The 16,145-nt window shown below is 12.7% G+C and overlaps 1 protein-coding gene across 1 annotated transcript in view; it reads left to right on the top strand.

Annotated features, from left to right (window-relative positions):
- LOC145242128 (glutamate receptor-like) overlaps positions 1 to 16,145 on the top strand; it is a 229,511-nt gene that overhangs the window by 212,946 nt on the left and 420 nt on the right. The gene's annotated exons all lie outside the window — the stretch shown is intronic.

Raw genomic sequence — 16,145 nt, 5'->3', positions numbered from 1 at the left:
CATAAAATAATAACAAAAGTATACATAGAATATAAATAAAAATAGATAAAATAATAAAAAAATATACATGAAAACATAGATAAAAAAGATAAAATAATAATAAAATTAAACGTGAACATATGGATAAAAATAGATAAAATAATAATAAAAATACACATGAAAACACAGAAAAAATAGATAAAAAATTAATAAAAATATACATGAAAATATAGATAAAAATAGATGAAATAATAATAAAAATATACGTGAAAATATAGATAAAAATAGATGAAATAATAATAAAAATATACGTGAAAATATAGATAAAAATAGATAAAATAATAATAAAAATACACATGAAAACACAGAAAAAATAGATAAAAAATTAATAAAAATATACATGAAAATATAGATAAAAATAGATAAAATAATAATAAAAATATACATGAAAATATAGATAAAAATAGATGAAATAATAATAAAAATATACGTGAAAATATAGATAAAAACAGATAAAATAATAACAAAAATATACATAGAATATAAATAAAAATAAATAAAATAATAATAAAAATATGCATAAAATATAGATAAAATACATACAATTAAAATAAAAATATACATGACAATATAGATGAAAATAGATAAAATAATAATAAAAATATACATGAAAATATAGATAAAATAGATAAAATAATAATACAAATTTACATGAAAATATAGATGAAAATAGATGAAAAAATAATAAAAATATACATGAACATATGGATAAAAAAGATGAAATAATAATAAAAAATATACATGAAAATATAAAAAGAAATAGATAAAAAATAACAAAATTATACGTGTTAATCTCTATATAAATAAAATGAACTCATTTTTTCTCGTCTGATTTTGACATTAATAGGATTAAAAATCAAGATATTTCATGCAAATATAATATGCAAAAACGGCAGAACAATATCTGAGGTGTGTTATAGGCTTATTATTTCTCAAATTCCTCGATAATCTTAGATTTCTATACTTTTTCTGCTGAGAAGTCACGGCCAAAATCGGTTAAGATCAATGGAAGTGGTAAAATATTTTCTCTCTTATAAATTCCTCCCCCCCCCCTGCTACCACTTAACACCGTTTGGGGATAGTTCACAAGGAACAGTTGAGAAGAGAACACCGGTTTGGCTTCGTAGTTCTTTCATGTGAAGTTATTTAAAATCACTAAACTAAGCTGCAGTGCTCTGTGGCGTAGTGGTTAGCGTGCTGGACAATTCACATTATATTTTCACGTTCGCGCCGACATACCGTAGTCGTTTTTTTTTTTTTTTTTTTTTTTTCCTAAACAACTGGAATGGACTTTTCTTGGTGGCCGAACTGTTAACGTTGCAGATGTTTTTTTTTTTTTCACACTTTATTTTCCTACTTTTACTCATGACTCCGGGTTTTATCCTTCCTACTTACCTACCATAACATTTTTTAAAACTCCCCCCCGTCCCGTAAACAAACACTCGGGCAACACCGGGTACCCCCACTAGTATAGAATAAAATAGATAAATTAATGATAATAATATGCATAAAATACAGATAAAAATAGATAAAGTAATAATAAAAATATACGTGAAAATATAGATGAAAATAGATAAAATAATAATAAAAATATACATGAAAATATAGAAAAAAAAAATCAAAAAATAATATATATATACATGAAAATATAGATGAAAATAAATAAAATTATCCTAAAGATATAAATAAAATATAGATCAAAATAGATAAAATAATAAAAAATATACATAAAATATAGATAAAACAAGATAAAATATTAATAAACATATAGATGAAAATATAGATGAAAATAGATAAAATAAAAATAAAAATATACATAAAATATAGATGAAAATAGATAAAATAATAATACAAATGTACATGAAAATATAAATAAAAATAGTAAAATAATAATAAAAATATACATGAAAACATAGATGAAAATAGATCAAATAATAATAAAAATATACGTGAAAATATAGATAAACATAGATGAAATACTTTAAAAAATATTCGTGAAAATATAGATAAAAATAGATAAAATAATAATAAAAAGATACATAAAATATAGATAAAAATAAATAAAATAATAATAAAAATATACGTGAAAATATGAATAAAAAAAGGTAAAATAATAATAAAAATATACACAAAATAAAGATAAAAATAAATAAAATAATAATAAAAATATACGTGAAAATATGAATAAAAATAAATAAAATAATAATAAAAATATACATGACAGTATAGATTAAGATAGATAAAATGATAATAAAAATATACATAAAATATAGATAAAATAAATAAAATAATCATAAAAATATACATGATAATATAGATTAAGATAGATAAAATAATAATCAAAATATAGATAAAATATAGATAAAAATAGATAAAATAATAATAAAAATACACTTGAAAATATAGATAAACATAGACAAAATAATAATAAAAATACACATGAAAATATAGATAAAAATTGATAAAATAATAATAAGAATATACGTAAAAATATAGATAAAAATAAATAAAATAATAATAAACATATACATGACAATATAGATAAAAATAGATGAAATAATAATAAAAATATACGTGAAAATATAGATAAAAATAGATAAAATAATAATAAAAATATACATGAAAATATAGATAAAAATAAATAAAATAATAATAAAAATATACATAAAATATAGATAAAAATAAATAAAATAATAATAAAAATATACATGACAATATAGATTAAGATAGATAAAATAATAATTAAAATATACAGAAAATATAGATAAAAATAAATAAAATAATAATAAAAATATACATGACAGTATCGATTAAGATAGATAAAATAATAATAAAAATATACGTGAAAATATAGATTAAGACAGATAAAATAATAATAAAAATACACATGAAAATATAGATAAAAATAGATGAAATAATAATAAAAATACACATGAAAATAAAGATAAAAATAAATAATAATAAAAATATACATGACAATATAGATTAAGATAGATAAAATAATAATAAAAATATACATGAAAATAAAGATAAAAATAAATAAAATAATAATAAAAATATACATGACAATATAGATTAAGATAGATAAAATAATAATAAAAATATACGTGAAAATATAGATTAAGATAGATAAAATAATAATAAAAATACACATGAAAATATAGATAAAAATAGATGAAATAATAATAAAAATACACATAAAAATAAAGATAAAAATAAATAAAATAATAATAAAAATATACATGACAATATAGATTAAGATAGATAAAATAATAATAAAAAGATGCATGAAAATATAGATTAAGATAGATAAAATAATAATAAAAATATACATGAAAATATAGATAAAAATAAATAAAATAATAATAAAAATATACATGACAATATAGATTAAGATAGATAAAATAATCATAAAAATATACGTGAAAATATAGATAAAAATAAATAAAATAATAATAAAAATACACATGAAAATATAGATAAAAATAAATAAAATAATAATAAAAATATACATGACAGTATAGATTAAGATAGATAAAATAATAATAAAAATATACATGAAAATAAAGATAAAATAGATAAAATAATAATAAAAATACACATGAAAATATAGATAAAAATAAATAAAATAATAATAAAAATATACATAAAATATAGATAAAAATAAATAAAATAATAATAAAAATATACATGACAGTATAGATTAAGATAGATAAAATGATAATAAAAATATACATGAAAATAAAGATAAAATAGAAAAAATAATAATAAAAATACACATGAAAATATAGATAAAACTAAATAAAATAATAATAAAAATATACATAAAATATAGATAAAAATAAATAAAATAATAATAAAAATATACATGACAATATAGATTAAGATAGATAAAATAATCATAAAAATATACGTGAAAATATAGATAAAAATAAATAAAATAATAATAAAAATACACATGAAAATATAGATAAAATAAATAAAATAATAATAAAAATATACATGACAGTAATGATTAAGATAGATAAAATAATAATAAAAATATACATTAAAATAAAGATAAAATAGATAAAATAATAATAAAAATACACATGAAAATATAGATAAAAATAAATAAAATAATAATAAAAATATACATGAAAATAAAGATAAAAATAAATAAAATAATAATAAAAATATACATGAAAATATAGATAAAAATAAATAAAATAATAATAAAAATATACATAATAATATAGATAAAAATAGATAAAATAATAATAAAAATATACATGAAAATATAGATAAAAATAAATAAAATAATAATAAAAATATACATAAAATATAGATGAAAATAAATAAAATAATAATAAAAATATACATGACAGTATAGATTAAGATAGATGAAATAATAATAAAAATATACATGAAAATAAAGATAAAAATAAATAAAATAATAATAAAAATATACATGACAATATAGATTAAGATAGATAAAATAATAATAAAAATATACGTGAAAATATAGATTAAGATAGATAAAATAATAATAAAAATACACATGAAAATATAGATAAAAATAAATAAAATAATAATAAAACTATACACGACAGTAGAGATTAAGATAGATAAAATAATAATAAAAATATACATGAAAATAAAGATAAAATAGATAAAATAATAATAAAAATACACATGAAAATATAGATAAAAAATAAATAAAATAATAATAAAAATATACATAAAATATAGATAAAAATAAATAAAATAATAATAAAAATATACCTGACAGTATAGATTAAGATAGAAAAAATGATAATAAAAATATACATGAAAATAAAGATAAAAATGAATAAAATAATAATAAAGATATACATAAAATATAGATACAAATAAATAAAATAATAATAAAAATATACATGAAAATATAGATAAAAATAGATAAAACAATAATAAAAATATACATGAAAATATAGATAAAAATAAATAAAATAATAATAAAAATATACATAAAATATAGATAAAAATACATAAAATAATAATAAAAATATACATGACAGTATAGATTAAAATAGATAACATAATAATAAAAATATACATGAAAATAAAGATAAAAATAAATAAAATAATAATAAAAATATACATGACAATATAGATTAAGATAGATAAAATAATAATAAAAATATACATGAAAATATAGATAAAAATAAATAAAATAATAATAAAAATATACATGACAATATAGATTAAGATAGATAAAATAATAATAAAAATATACAGAAAATATAGATAAAAATAAATAAAATAATAATAAAAATATACATAAAATATAGATAAAAATAAATAAAATAATAATAAAAATATACATGAAAATATAGATAAAAATAGATAAAATAATAATAAAAATATACATGAAAATATAGATAAAAATAAATAAAATAATAATAAAAATATACATAAAATATAGATAAAAATAAATAAAATAATAATAAAAATATACATGAAAATATAGATAAAAAAAAATAAATAATCATAAAAATATACATGAAAATATAGATAAACATAAATAAAATAATAATAAAAATATACATGACAATATAGATTAAGATAGATAAAATAATAATAAAAATATATGTGAAAATATAGATTAAGATAGATAAAATAATAATAAAAATATACATGAAAATATAGATAAAAATAAATAAAATAATAATAAAAATATACGTGAAAATATAGATAAAAATAAATAAAATAATAATAAACATATACATGACAGTATAGATTAAGATAGATAAAATGATAATAAAAATATACATGAAAATAAAGATAAAAATAGATAAAATAATAATAAAAATATACATGAAAATATAGATAAAAATAAATAAAATAATAATAAAAATATACATGACAGTATAGATTAAGATAGATAAAATAATAATAAAAATATACATGAAAATAAAGATAAAAATAGATAAAATAATAATAAAAATACACATGAAAATATAGATAAAAATAAATAAAATAATAATAAAAATATACATAAAATATAGATAAAAATAAATAAAATAATAATAAAAATATACATGACAGTATAGATTAAGATAGATAAAATGATAATAAAAATATACATGAAAATAAAGATAAAAATAAATAAAATAATAATAAAAATATCCATAAAATATAGATAAAAATAAATAAAATAATAATACAAATATACATGAAAATATAGATAAAAATAGATAAAATAATAATAAAAATATACATGAAAATATAGATAAAAATAAATAAAATAATAATAAAAATATACATAAAATATAGATAAAAATACATAAATAATAATAAAAATATACATGACAATATAGATTAAAATAGATAAGATGATAATAAAAATATACATGAAAATAAAGATAAAAATAAATAAAATAATAATAAAAATATACATGACAATATAGATTAAGATAGATAAAATAATAATAAAAATATACATGAAAATATAGATAAAAATACATAAAATAATAATAAAAATATACATGAAATATAAATAAAAATAAATAAAATAATAATAAACATATACATGACAGTATAGATTAAAATAGATAAGATAATAATAAAAATATACATGAAAATAAAGATAAAAATAAAAAAATAATAATAAAAATATACATGACAATATAGATTAAGATAGATAAAATAATAATAAAAATATACATGAAAATATAGATAAAAATAAATTAAATAATAATAAAAATATACATGACAATATAGATTAAGATAGATAAAATATTAATAAAAATATACAGAAAATATAGATAAAAATAAATAAAATAATAATAAAAATATACATGACAATATAGATTAAGATAGATAAAATGATAATAAAAATATACAGAAAATATAGATAAAATAAATAAAACAAGAATAAAAATATACATGACAATATAGATTAAGATAGATAAAATAATAATTAAAATATAGATAAAATATAGATAAAAATAGATAAAATAATAATAAGATTATACGTGCAAATATAGATAAAAATAAACAAAATAATAATAAAAATATACATGACAATATAGATAAAAATAGATGAAATAATAATAAAAATATACGTGAAAATATAGATAAAAATAGATAAAATAATAATAAAAATATACATGAAAATATAGATAAAAATAGATGAAATAATAATAAAAATATACATGAAAATATAGATAAAATAGATAAAATAATAATAAAAATATACGTGAAAATATAGATAAAAATAGATAAAATTATAATAAAAATATACGTGAAAATATAGATAAAAATAGACTAAATAATAATAAAAATATACATGAAAATATAGATAAAAATAGATAAAATAATAATAAAAATATACATTAAATATAGATAAAAATAGATAAAATAATAATAAAAATATACATGACAATATAGATAAGAACAGATAAAATAATAATAAAAATATACGTGAAAATATAGATAAAAATAGATAAAATAATAATAAAAATATACGTGAAAATATAGATAAAAATAGATAAATAATAATGAAAATATACGTGAAAATCTACATAAAATAATAATAAAATTAAACGTGAATATATAGATAAACATAGATGAAATAATAATAAACATATACATGACAATATAGATAAAATTGATAAAATAATAATCAAAATATACGTGAAAATATAGATAAAAATAGATAAAATAATAATAAAAATATACGTGAAAATATAGATAAAAAAGATAAAATAATAATAAAAATATACATGAAAATATAGATAAAAATAGATAAAATAATAATAAAAATATACGTGAAAATATAGATAAAACAGATAAAATAATAATAAAAATATACGTGAAAATATAGATAAAAATAGATAAAATAATAATAAAAATATACGTGAAAATATAGATAAAAATAGATAAATAATAATGAAAATATACGTGAAAATATAGATAAAATGATAATAAAATTAAACGTGAACATATTGATAAAAATAGATGAAATAATAATAAAAATATACATGACAATATAGATAACAATAGATTAAATAATAATAAATATATACGTGAAAATATAGATAAAAATAGATAAAATAATAATAAAAATATACGTGAAAATATAGATGAAAATAGATAAAATAATAATAAAAATATACATGACAATACAGATAAAAATAGATGAAATAATAAGATAAATACACTTGAAAATATAGATAAAAATAGATAAAATAATAATAAAAATACACTTGAAAATATAGATAAAAATAGATAAAGTAATAATAAACATACACTTGAAAATATAGATAAAAATAGATAAATTAATAATAAAAATACACATGAAAATATAGATAAAAATAGATAAAATAATAATGAAAATATACGTAAAAATATCGATAAAAATAAATAAAATAATAAAAAAATATACATGAAAATATAGATAAAAATAGATAAAATAATAATAAAAATATACGTGAAATATAGATAAAAATAGATAAAATAATAATAAAAATATACATGAAAATATAGAAAAAAATAGATGAAATAATAATAAAAAGATACATGAAAATATAGATAACAATAGATACAATAATAATAAAAAGATACATGAACATATAGATAAAAATAGATGAAATAATAATAAAAGTATACATGAAAATACAGATAAAAATAGATAAAATGATAATAAAATATACATGAAAATATAGATAAAAATAGATAAAATAATAATAAAAATATACATGAAAATATAGATAAAAATTGATGAAATCATAATAAAAATACACATGAAAATATAGATAAAAATAGATAAAATAATAATAAAAATATACATGAAAATATAGATAAAAATAGATAAAATAATAATAAAAATATACATGAAAATAAAGATAAAAATAGATAAAATGATAATAAAAATATACATGAAAATATAGATAGAAATAGATAAAATAATAATAAAAATATACATGAAAATATAGACAAAAATAGATGAAATAATAATAAAAAGATACATGAAAATATAGATAAAAATAGATAAAATGATAATAAAAATATACGTGAAAATATAGATAAAAATAGATAAAATAATAATAAAAAGATACATGAAAATATAGATAAAAATAGATAAAATGATAATAAAAAGATACATGAAGATATAGATAAAAATAGATAAAATGATAATAAAAATATACATGAAAATATAGATAAAAATAGATGAAAAAATAATAAAAAGATACATGAAAATATAGATAAAAATAGATAAAATAATAATAAAAAGATACATGAAAATAGAGATAAAAATAGATAAAATGATAATAAAAATATACGTGAAAATATAGATAAAAATAGATAAAATAATAATAAAAATATACATGAAAATATAGATGAAAATAGATAAAATAATAACTAAAAGATACATGAAAATATAGATAAAAATAGATAAAATAATAATCAAAATATACATGAAAATATAGATGAAAATAGATAAAATAATAATAAAAAGATACATGAAAATATAGATAAAAATAGATAAAATAATAATAAAAATATACGTGAAATATAGATAAAAATAGATAAAATAATAATAAAAATATACATGAAAATATAGAAAAAAATAGATGAAATAATAATAAAAAGATACATGAAAATATAGATAACAATAGATACAATAATAATAAAAAGATACATGAACATATAGATAAAAATAGATGAAATAATAATAAAAGTATACATGAAAATACAGATAAAAATAGATAAAATGATAATAAAATATACATGAAAATATAGATAAAAATAGATAAAATAATAATAAAAATATACATGAAAATATAGATAAAAATTGATGAAATCATAATAAAAATACACATGAAAATATAGATAAAAATAGATAAAATAATAATAAAAATATACATGAAAATATAGATAAAAATAGATAAAATAATAATAAAAATATACATGAAAATAAAGATAAAAATAGATAAAATGATAATAAAAATATACATGAAAATATAGATAGAAATAGATAAAATAATAATAAAAATATACATGAAAATATAGACAAAAATAGATGAAATAATAATAAAAAGATACATGAAAATATAGATAAAAATAGATAAAATGATAATAAAAATATACGTGAAAATATAGATAAAAATAGATAAAATAATAATAAAAAGATACATGAAAATATAGATAAAAATAGATAAAATGATAATAAAAAGATACATGAAGATATAGATAAAAATAGATAAAATGATAATAAAAATATACATGAAAATATAGATAAAAATAGATGAAAAAATAATAAAAAGATACATGAAAATATAGATAAAAATAGATAAAATAATAATAAAAAGATACATGAAAATAGAGATAAAAATAGATAAAATGATAATAAAAATATACGTGAAAATATAGATAAAAATAGATAAAATAATAATAAAAATATACATGAAAATATAGATGAAAATAGATAAAATAATAACTAAAAGATACATGAAAATATAGATAAAAATAGATAAAATAATAATCAAAATATACATGAAAATATAGATGAAAATAGATAAAATAATAATAAAAAGATACATGAAAATATAGATAAAAATAGATAAAATAATAATAAAAAGATACATGAAAATATAGATAAAAATAGATAAAATGATAATAAAAAGATACATTAAAATATAGATAAAAATAGATAAAATGATAATAAAAATATACGTGAAAATATAGATGAAAATAGATGAAATAATAATAAAAAGATACATGAAAATATAGATAAAAATAGATAAAATAATAATAAAAATAATACGTGAAAATATAGATAAAAATAGATAAAATGATAATAAAAATATACGTGAAAATATAGATAAAAATAGATAAAATAATAATAAAAATATACATGAAAATATAGATGAAAATAGATAAAATAATAATAAAAAGATACATGAAAATATAGATAAAAATAGATAAAATAATAATAAAAATATACATGAAATTATAGATGAAAATAGATGAAATAATAATAAACAGATACATGAAAATATAGATAAAAATAGATAAAATAATAATAAAAATATACATGAAACTATAGATAAAAATAGATAAAATAATAATGAAAAGATACATGAAAATATAGATAAAATAGTTAAAATAATAATAAAAATATACATGAAAATATAGATAAAAATAGATAACATAATAATAAAAATATACATGAAAATATAGATAAAAATAGATAAAATGATAATAAAAATATACGTGAAAATATAGATACAATAGATAAAATAATAATAAAAATATACGTGAAAATATAGATAAAAATAGATAAAATTATAATAAAAATATACATGAAAATATAGATAAAAATAGATGAAATAATAATAAAATATACATGAAAATATAGATAAAATTAGATAAAATAATAATAAAAATATACATGAAAATATAGATAAAAATAGATAAAATAATAATAAAAATATACATGACAATATAGATAAAAATAGATAAAATAATAATAAAAATATAGATGAAAATATAGATACAAATAGATAAATTAATAATAAAAATATACGTGAAAATATAGATAAAAAAGATAAAATAATAATAAAAATATTCGTGAAAATATAGATAAAAATAGATAAAATAATAATAAAATATACATGAAAATATAGATAAAAATAGATAAAATAATAATAAAAATATACGTGAAAATATAGATGAAAAAGATAAAATAATAATAAAAATATATATGAAAATATAGATAAAAATAGATAAAATAATAATAAGAATATACGTGAAAATATAGATAAAAAAGATACAATAATAATAAACATATACGTGAAAATATAGATAAAAATAGATAAAATAATAATAAAAATATACGTGAAAATATAGATAAAAATAGATAAAATAATAATAAAAATATACATGAAAATATAGATAAAAATAGATAAAATAATAATAAAAATATACGTGAAATATAGATAAAAATAGATAAAATAATAATAAAAATATACATGAAAATATAGATAAAAATAGATAAAATAATAATAAAAAGATACATGACAATATAGATAAAAATAGATGAAATAATAATAAAAATACACTTGAAAATATAGATAAAAATAGATGAAGTAATAATAAAAATACACTTGAAAATATAGATAAAAATAGATAAAGTAATAATAAAAATACACTTGAAAATATAGATAAAAATAGATAAAATAATAATAAAAATATACATGAAAATATAGATAAAAATAGATAAAATAATAATAAAAATATACGTAAAAATATCGATAAAAATAAATAAAATAATAATAAAAATATACATGAAAATATAGATAAAAATAGATAAAATAATAATAAAAATATACGTCAAATATAGATAAAAATAGATAAAATAATAATAAAAATATACATGAAAATATAGATAAAAATAGATGAAATAATAATAAAAAGATACATGAAAATATAGATAAAAATAGATAAAATAATAATAAAAAGATACATGAAAATATAGATAAAAATAGATGAAATAATAATAAAAATATACATGAAAATAAAGATAAAAATAGATGAATAATAATAAAAATATACATGAATATATAGATAAAAATAGATGAAATAATAATAAAAAGATACATGAAAATATAGATAAAAATAGATAAAATAATAATAAAAATATACATGAAAATATAGATAAAAATAGATGAAATAATAATAAAAATATACATGAAAATAAAGATAAAAATAGATAAAATAATAATAAAAAGATACATGAAAATATAGATAAAAATAGATAAAATAATAATAAAAATATACATGAATATATAGATAAAGATAGATAAAATGATAATAAAAATATACATGAAAATATAGATAAAATAGATGAAATAATAATAAAAAGATACATGAAAATATAGATAAAAATAGAGAAAATGATAATAAAAATATACGTGAAAATATAGATAACAATAGATGAAATAATAATATAAAGATACATGAAAATATAGATAAAAATAGATAAAATGATAATAAAAATATACATGAAAATATAGATAAAAATAGATGAAATAATAATAAAAATATACATGAAAATATAGATAAAAATAGATAAAATAATAACAAAAAGATACATGAAAATATAGATAAAAATAGATAAAATGATAATAAAAATATACATGAAAATATAGATAAAAATAGATAAAATAATAATAAAAAGATACATGAAAATATAGATAAAAATAGATAAAATGATAATAACAATATACGTGAAAATATAGATAAAAATAGATAAAATGATAATAAAAAGATACATGAAAATATAGATAAAAATAGATAAAATGATCATAAAAAGATACATGAAAATAAAGATACAAATAGATAAAATGATAATAAAAAGATACATGAAAATATAGATAAAAATAGATAAAATAATAATAAAAATATACATGAAAATATAGATAAAAATAGATAAAATAATAATAAAAAGATACATGAAAATATAGATAACATAGTTAAAATAATAATAAAAATATACATGAAAATATAGATAAAAATAGATGAAACATTAATAAAAATATACATGAAAACATAGATAAAAATAGATAAAATAATAATAAAAATATACATGAAAATATAGATAAAAATAGATAAAATAATAATAAAAATCTACATGAAAATATAGATAAAATAGATAAAATAATAATAAAAATATACGTGAAAATATAGATAAAAATAGATAAAATTATAATAAACATATCCGTGAAAATATAGATAAAAATAGATAAAATAATAATAAAATATACATGAAAATATAGATAAAAATAGATAAAATAATAATAAAAATATACATGAAAATATAGATAAAAATAGATAAAATAATAATAAAAATATACATGACAATATAGATAAAAACAGATAAAATAATAATAAAAATATACGTAAAAATATAGATAAAAATAGATAAAATAATAATAAAAATATACGTGAAAATATAGATAAAAATAGATAAATAATAATGAAAATATACGTGAAAATATAGATAAAATAATAATAAAATTAAACGTGAACATATAGATAAAAATAGATGAAATAAAAATAAAAATATACATGACAATATAGATAACAATAGATAAAATAATAATAAAAATATACGTGAAAATATAGATAAAAATAGATAAAATAATAATAAAAATATACGTGAAAATATAGATGAAAATAGATAAAATAATAATAAAAATATACATGACAATATAGATAAAAATAGATGAAATAATAAGAAAAATACACTTGAAAATATAGATAAAAATAGATGAAATAATAATAAAAATACACTTGAAAATATAGATAAAAATAGATAAATTAATAATAAAAATATACATGAAAATATAGATAAAAATAGATAAAATAATAATAAAAATATACGTAAAAATATCGATAAAAATAAATAAAATAATAATAAAAATATACATGAAAATATAGATAAAAATAGATAAAATAATAATAAAAATATACGTGAAATATAGATAAAAATAGATAAAATAATAATAAACAGATACATGAAAATATAGATAAAAATAGATGAAATAATAATAAAAATACACATGAAAATAAAGATAAAATTAGATAAAATAATAATAAAAAGATACATGAAAATATAGATAAAAATAGATAAAATAATAATAAAAAGATACATGAAAATATAGATAAAAATAGATAAAATAATAATAAAAATATACATGAAAATATAGATGAAAATAGATGAAATAATAATAAAAAGATACATGAAAATATAGATAAAAATAGAAAATAATAATAAAAATACACATGAAAATATAGATAAAAATAGATAAAATAATAATAAAAAGATACATGAAAATATAGATAAAAATAGATGAAATAATAATAAAAATATACATGAAAATATAGATAAAAATAGATAAAATAATAAAAATATACGTGAAAATATAGATAAAAATAGATGAAATAATAATAAAAATATACATGAAAATATAGATAAAAATAGATGAAATAATAATAAAAATATACATGAAAATAGAGATAAAAATAGATAAAATAATGATAAAAAGAGACATGAAAATATAGATAAAATAGATAAAATAATAATAAACAGATACATGAAAATATAGATAAAAATAGATGAAATAATAATAAAAATACACATGAAAATATAGATAAAAATAGATAAAATAATAATAAAAAGATACATGAAAATATAGATAAAAATAGATAAAATAATAATAAAAAGATACATGAAAATATAGATAAAAATAGATAAAATGATAATAAAAATATACGTGAAAATATAGATAAAAATAGATGAAATAATAATAAAAAGATACATGAAAATATAGATAAAAATAAATAAAATAATGATAAAAATATACATGAAAATATAGATAAAAATAGATAAAATAATAATAAAAACATACATGAAAATATAGATAAAAATAGATAAAATAATAATAAAAAGATACATGAAAATATAGATAAAAATAAATAAAATAATAATAAAAAGATACATGAAAATATAGATAAAATAGTTAAAATAATAATAAAAAGATACATGAAAATATAGATAAAAATAGATGAAATAATAATAAAAATATACATGAAAATATAGATAAAAATAGATAAAATAATAATAAAAATATACATGAAAATATAGATGAAAATAGATAAAATAATAATAAAAATATACATGAAAATATAGATAAAAATAAATAAAATAATAATAAAAATATACATGAAAATATCGATTAAGATAGATAAAATTATAATAAAAATATACATAAAATATAGATAAAATTAATAAAATAATAATAAAAATATACATAAAATATAGATAAAATTAATAAAATAATAATAAAAATATACATAAAATATAGATAAAATTAATAAAATAATAATAAAAATATACATGACAATATAGATTAAGATAGATAAAATAATAATAAAAATATACATTTAAATACAGATAAAAATATACATGAAAATATAGATGATAAAATAAAATTATATCTTCATTTAAAATGGGTTAGACTCTATGCTAACCCCCATGAAACCCCTCGAAAAAATAAGATTCTACTTTTGTAAGT

Source organism: Euprymna scolopes, chromosome 21 (genome assembly GCF_053919585.1).
Source record: "Euprymna scolopes isolate OS-2025 chromosome 21, ASM5391958v1, whole genome shotgun sequence".
Lineage (NCBI taxonomy): Eukaryota > Metazoa > Mollusca > Cephalopoda > Sepiida > Sepiolidae > Euprymna > Euprymna scolopes.
Note: the sequence above shows the minus strand (reverse complement) of the source record. Positions and strands in the feature narration are given on the sequence as shown.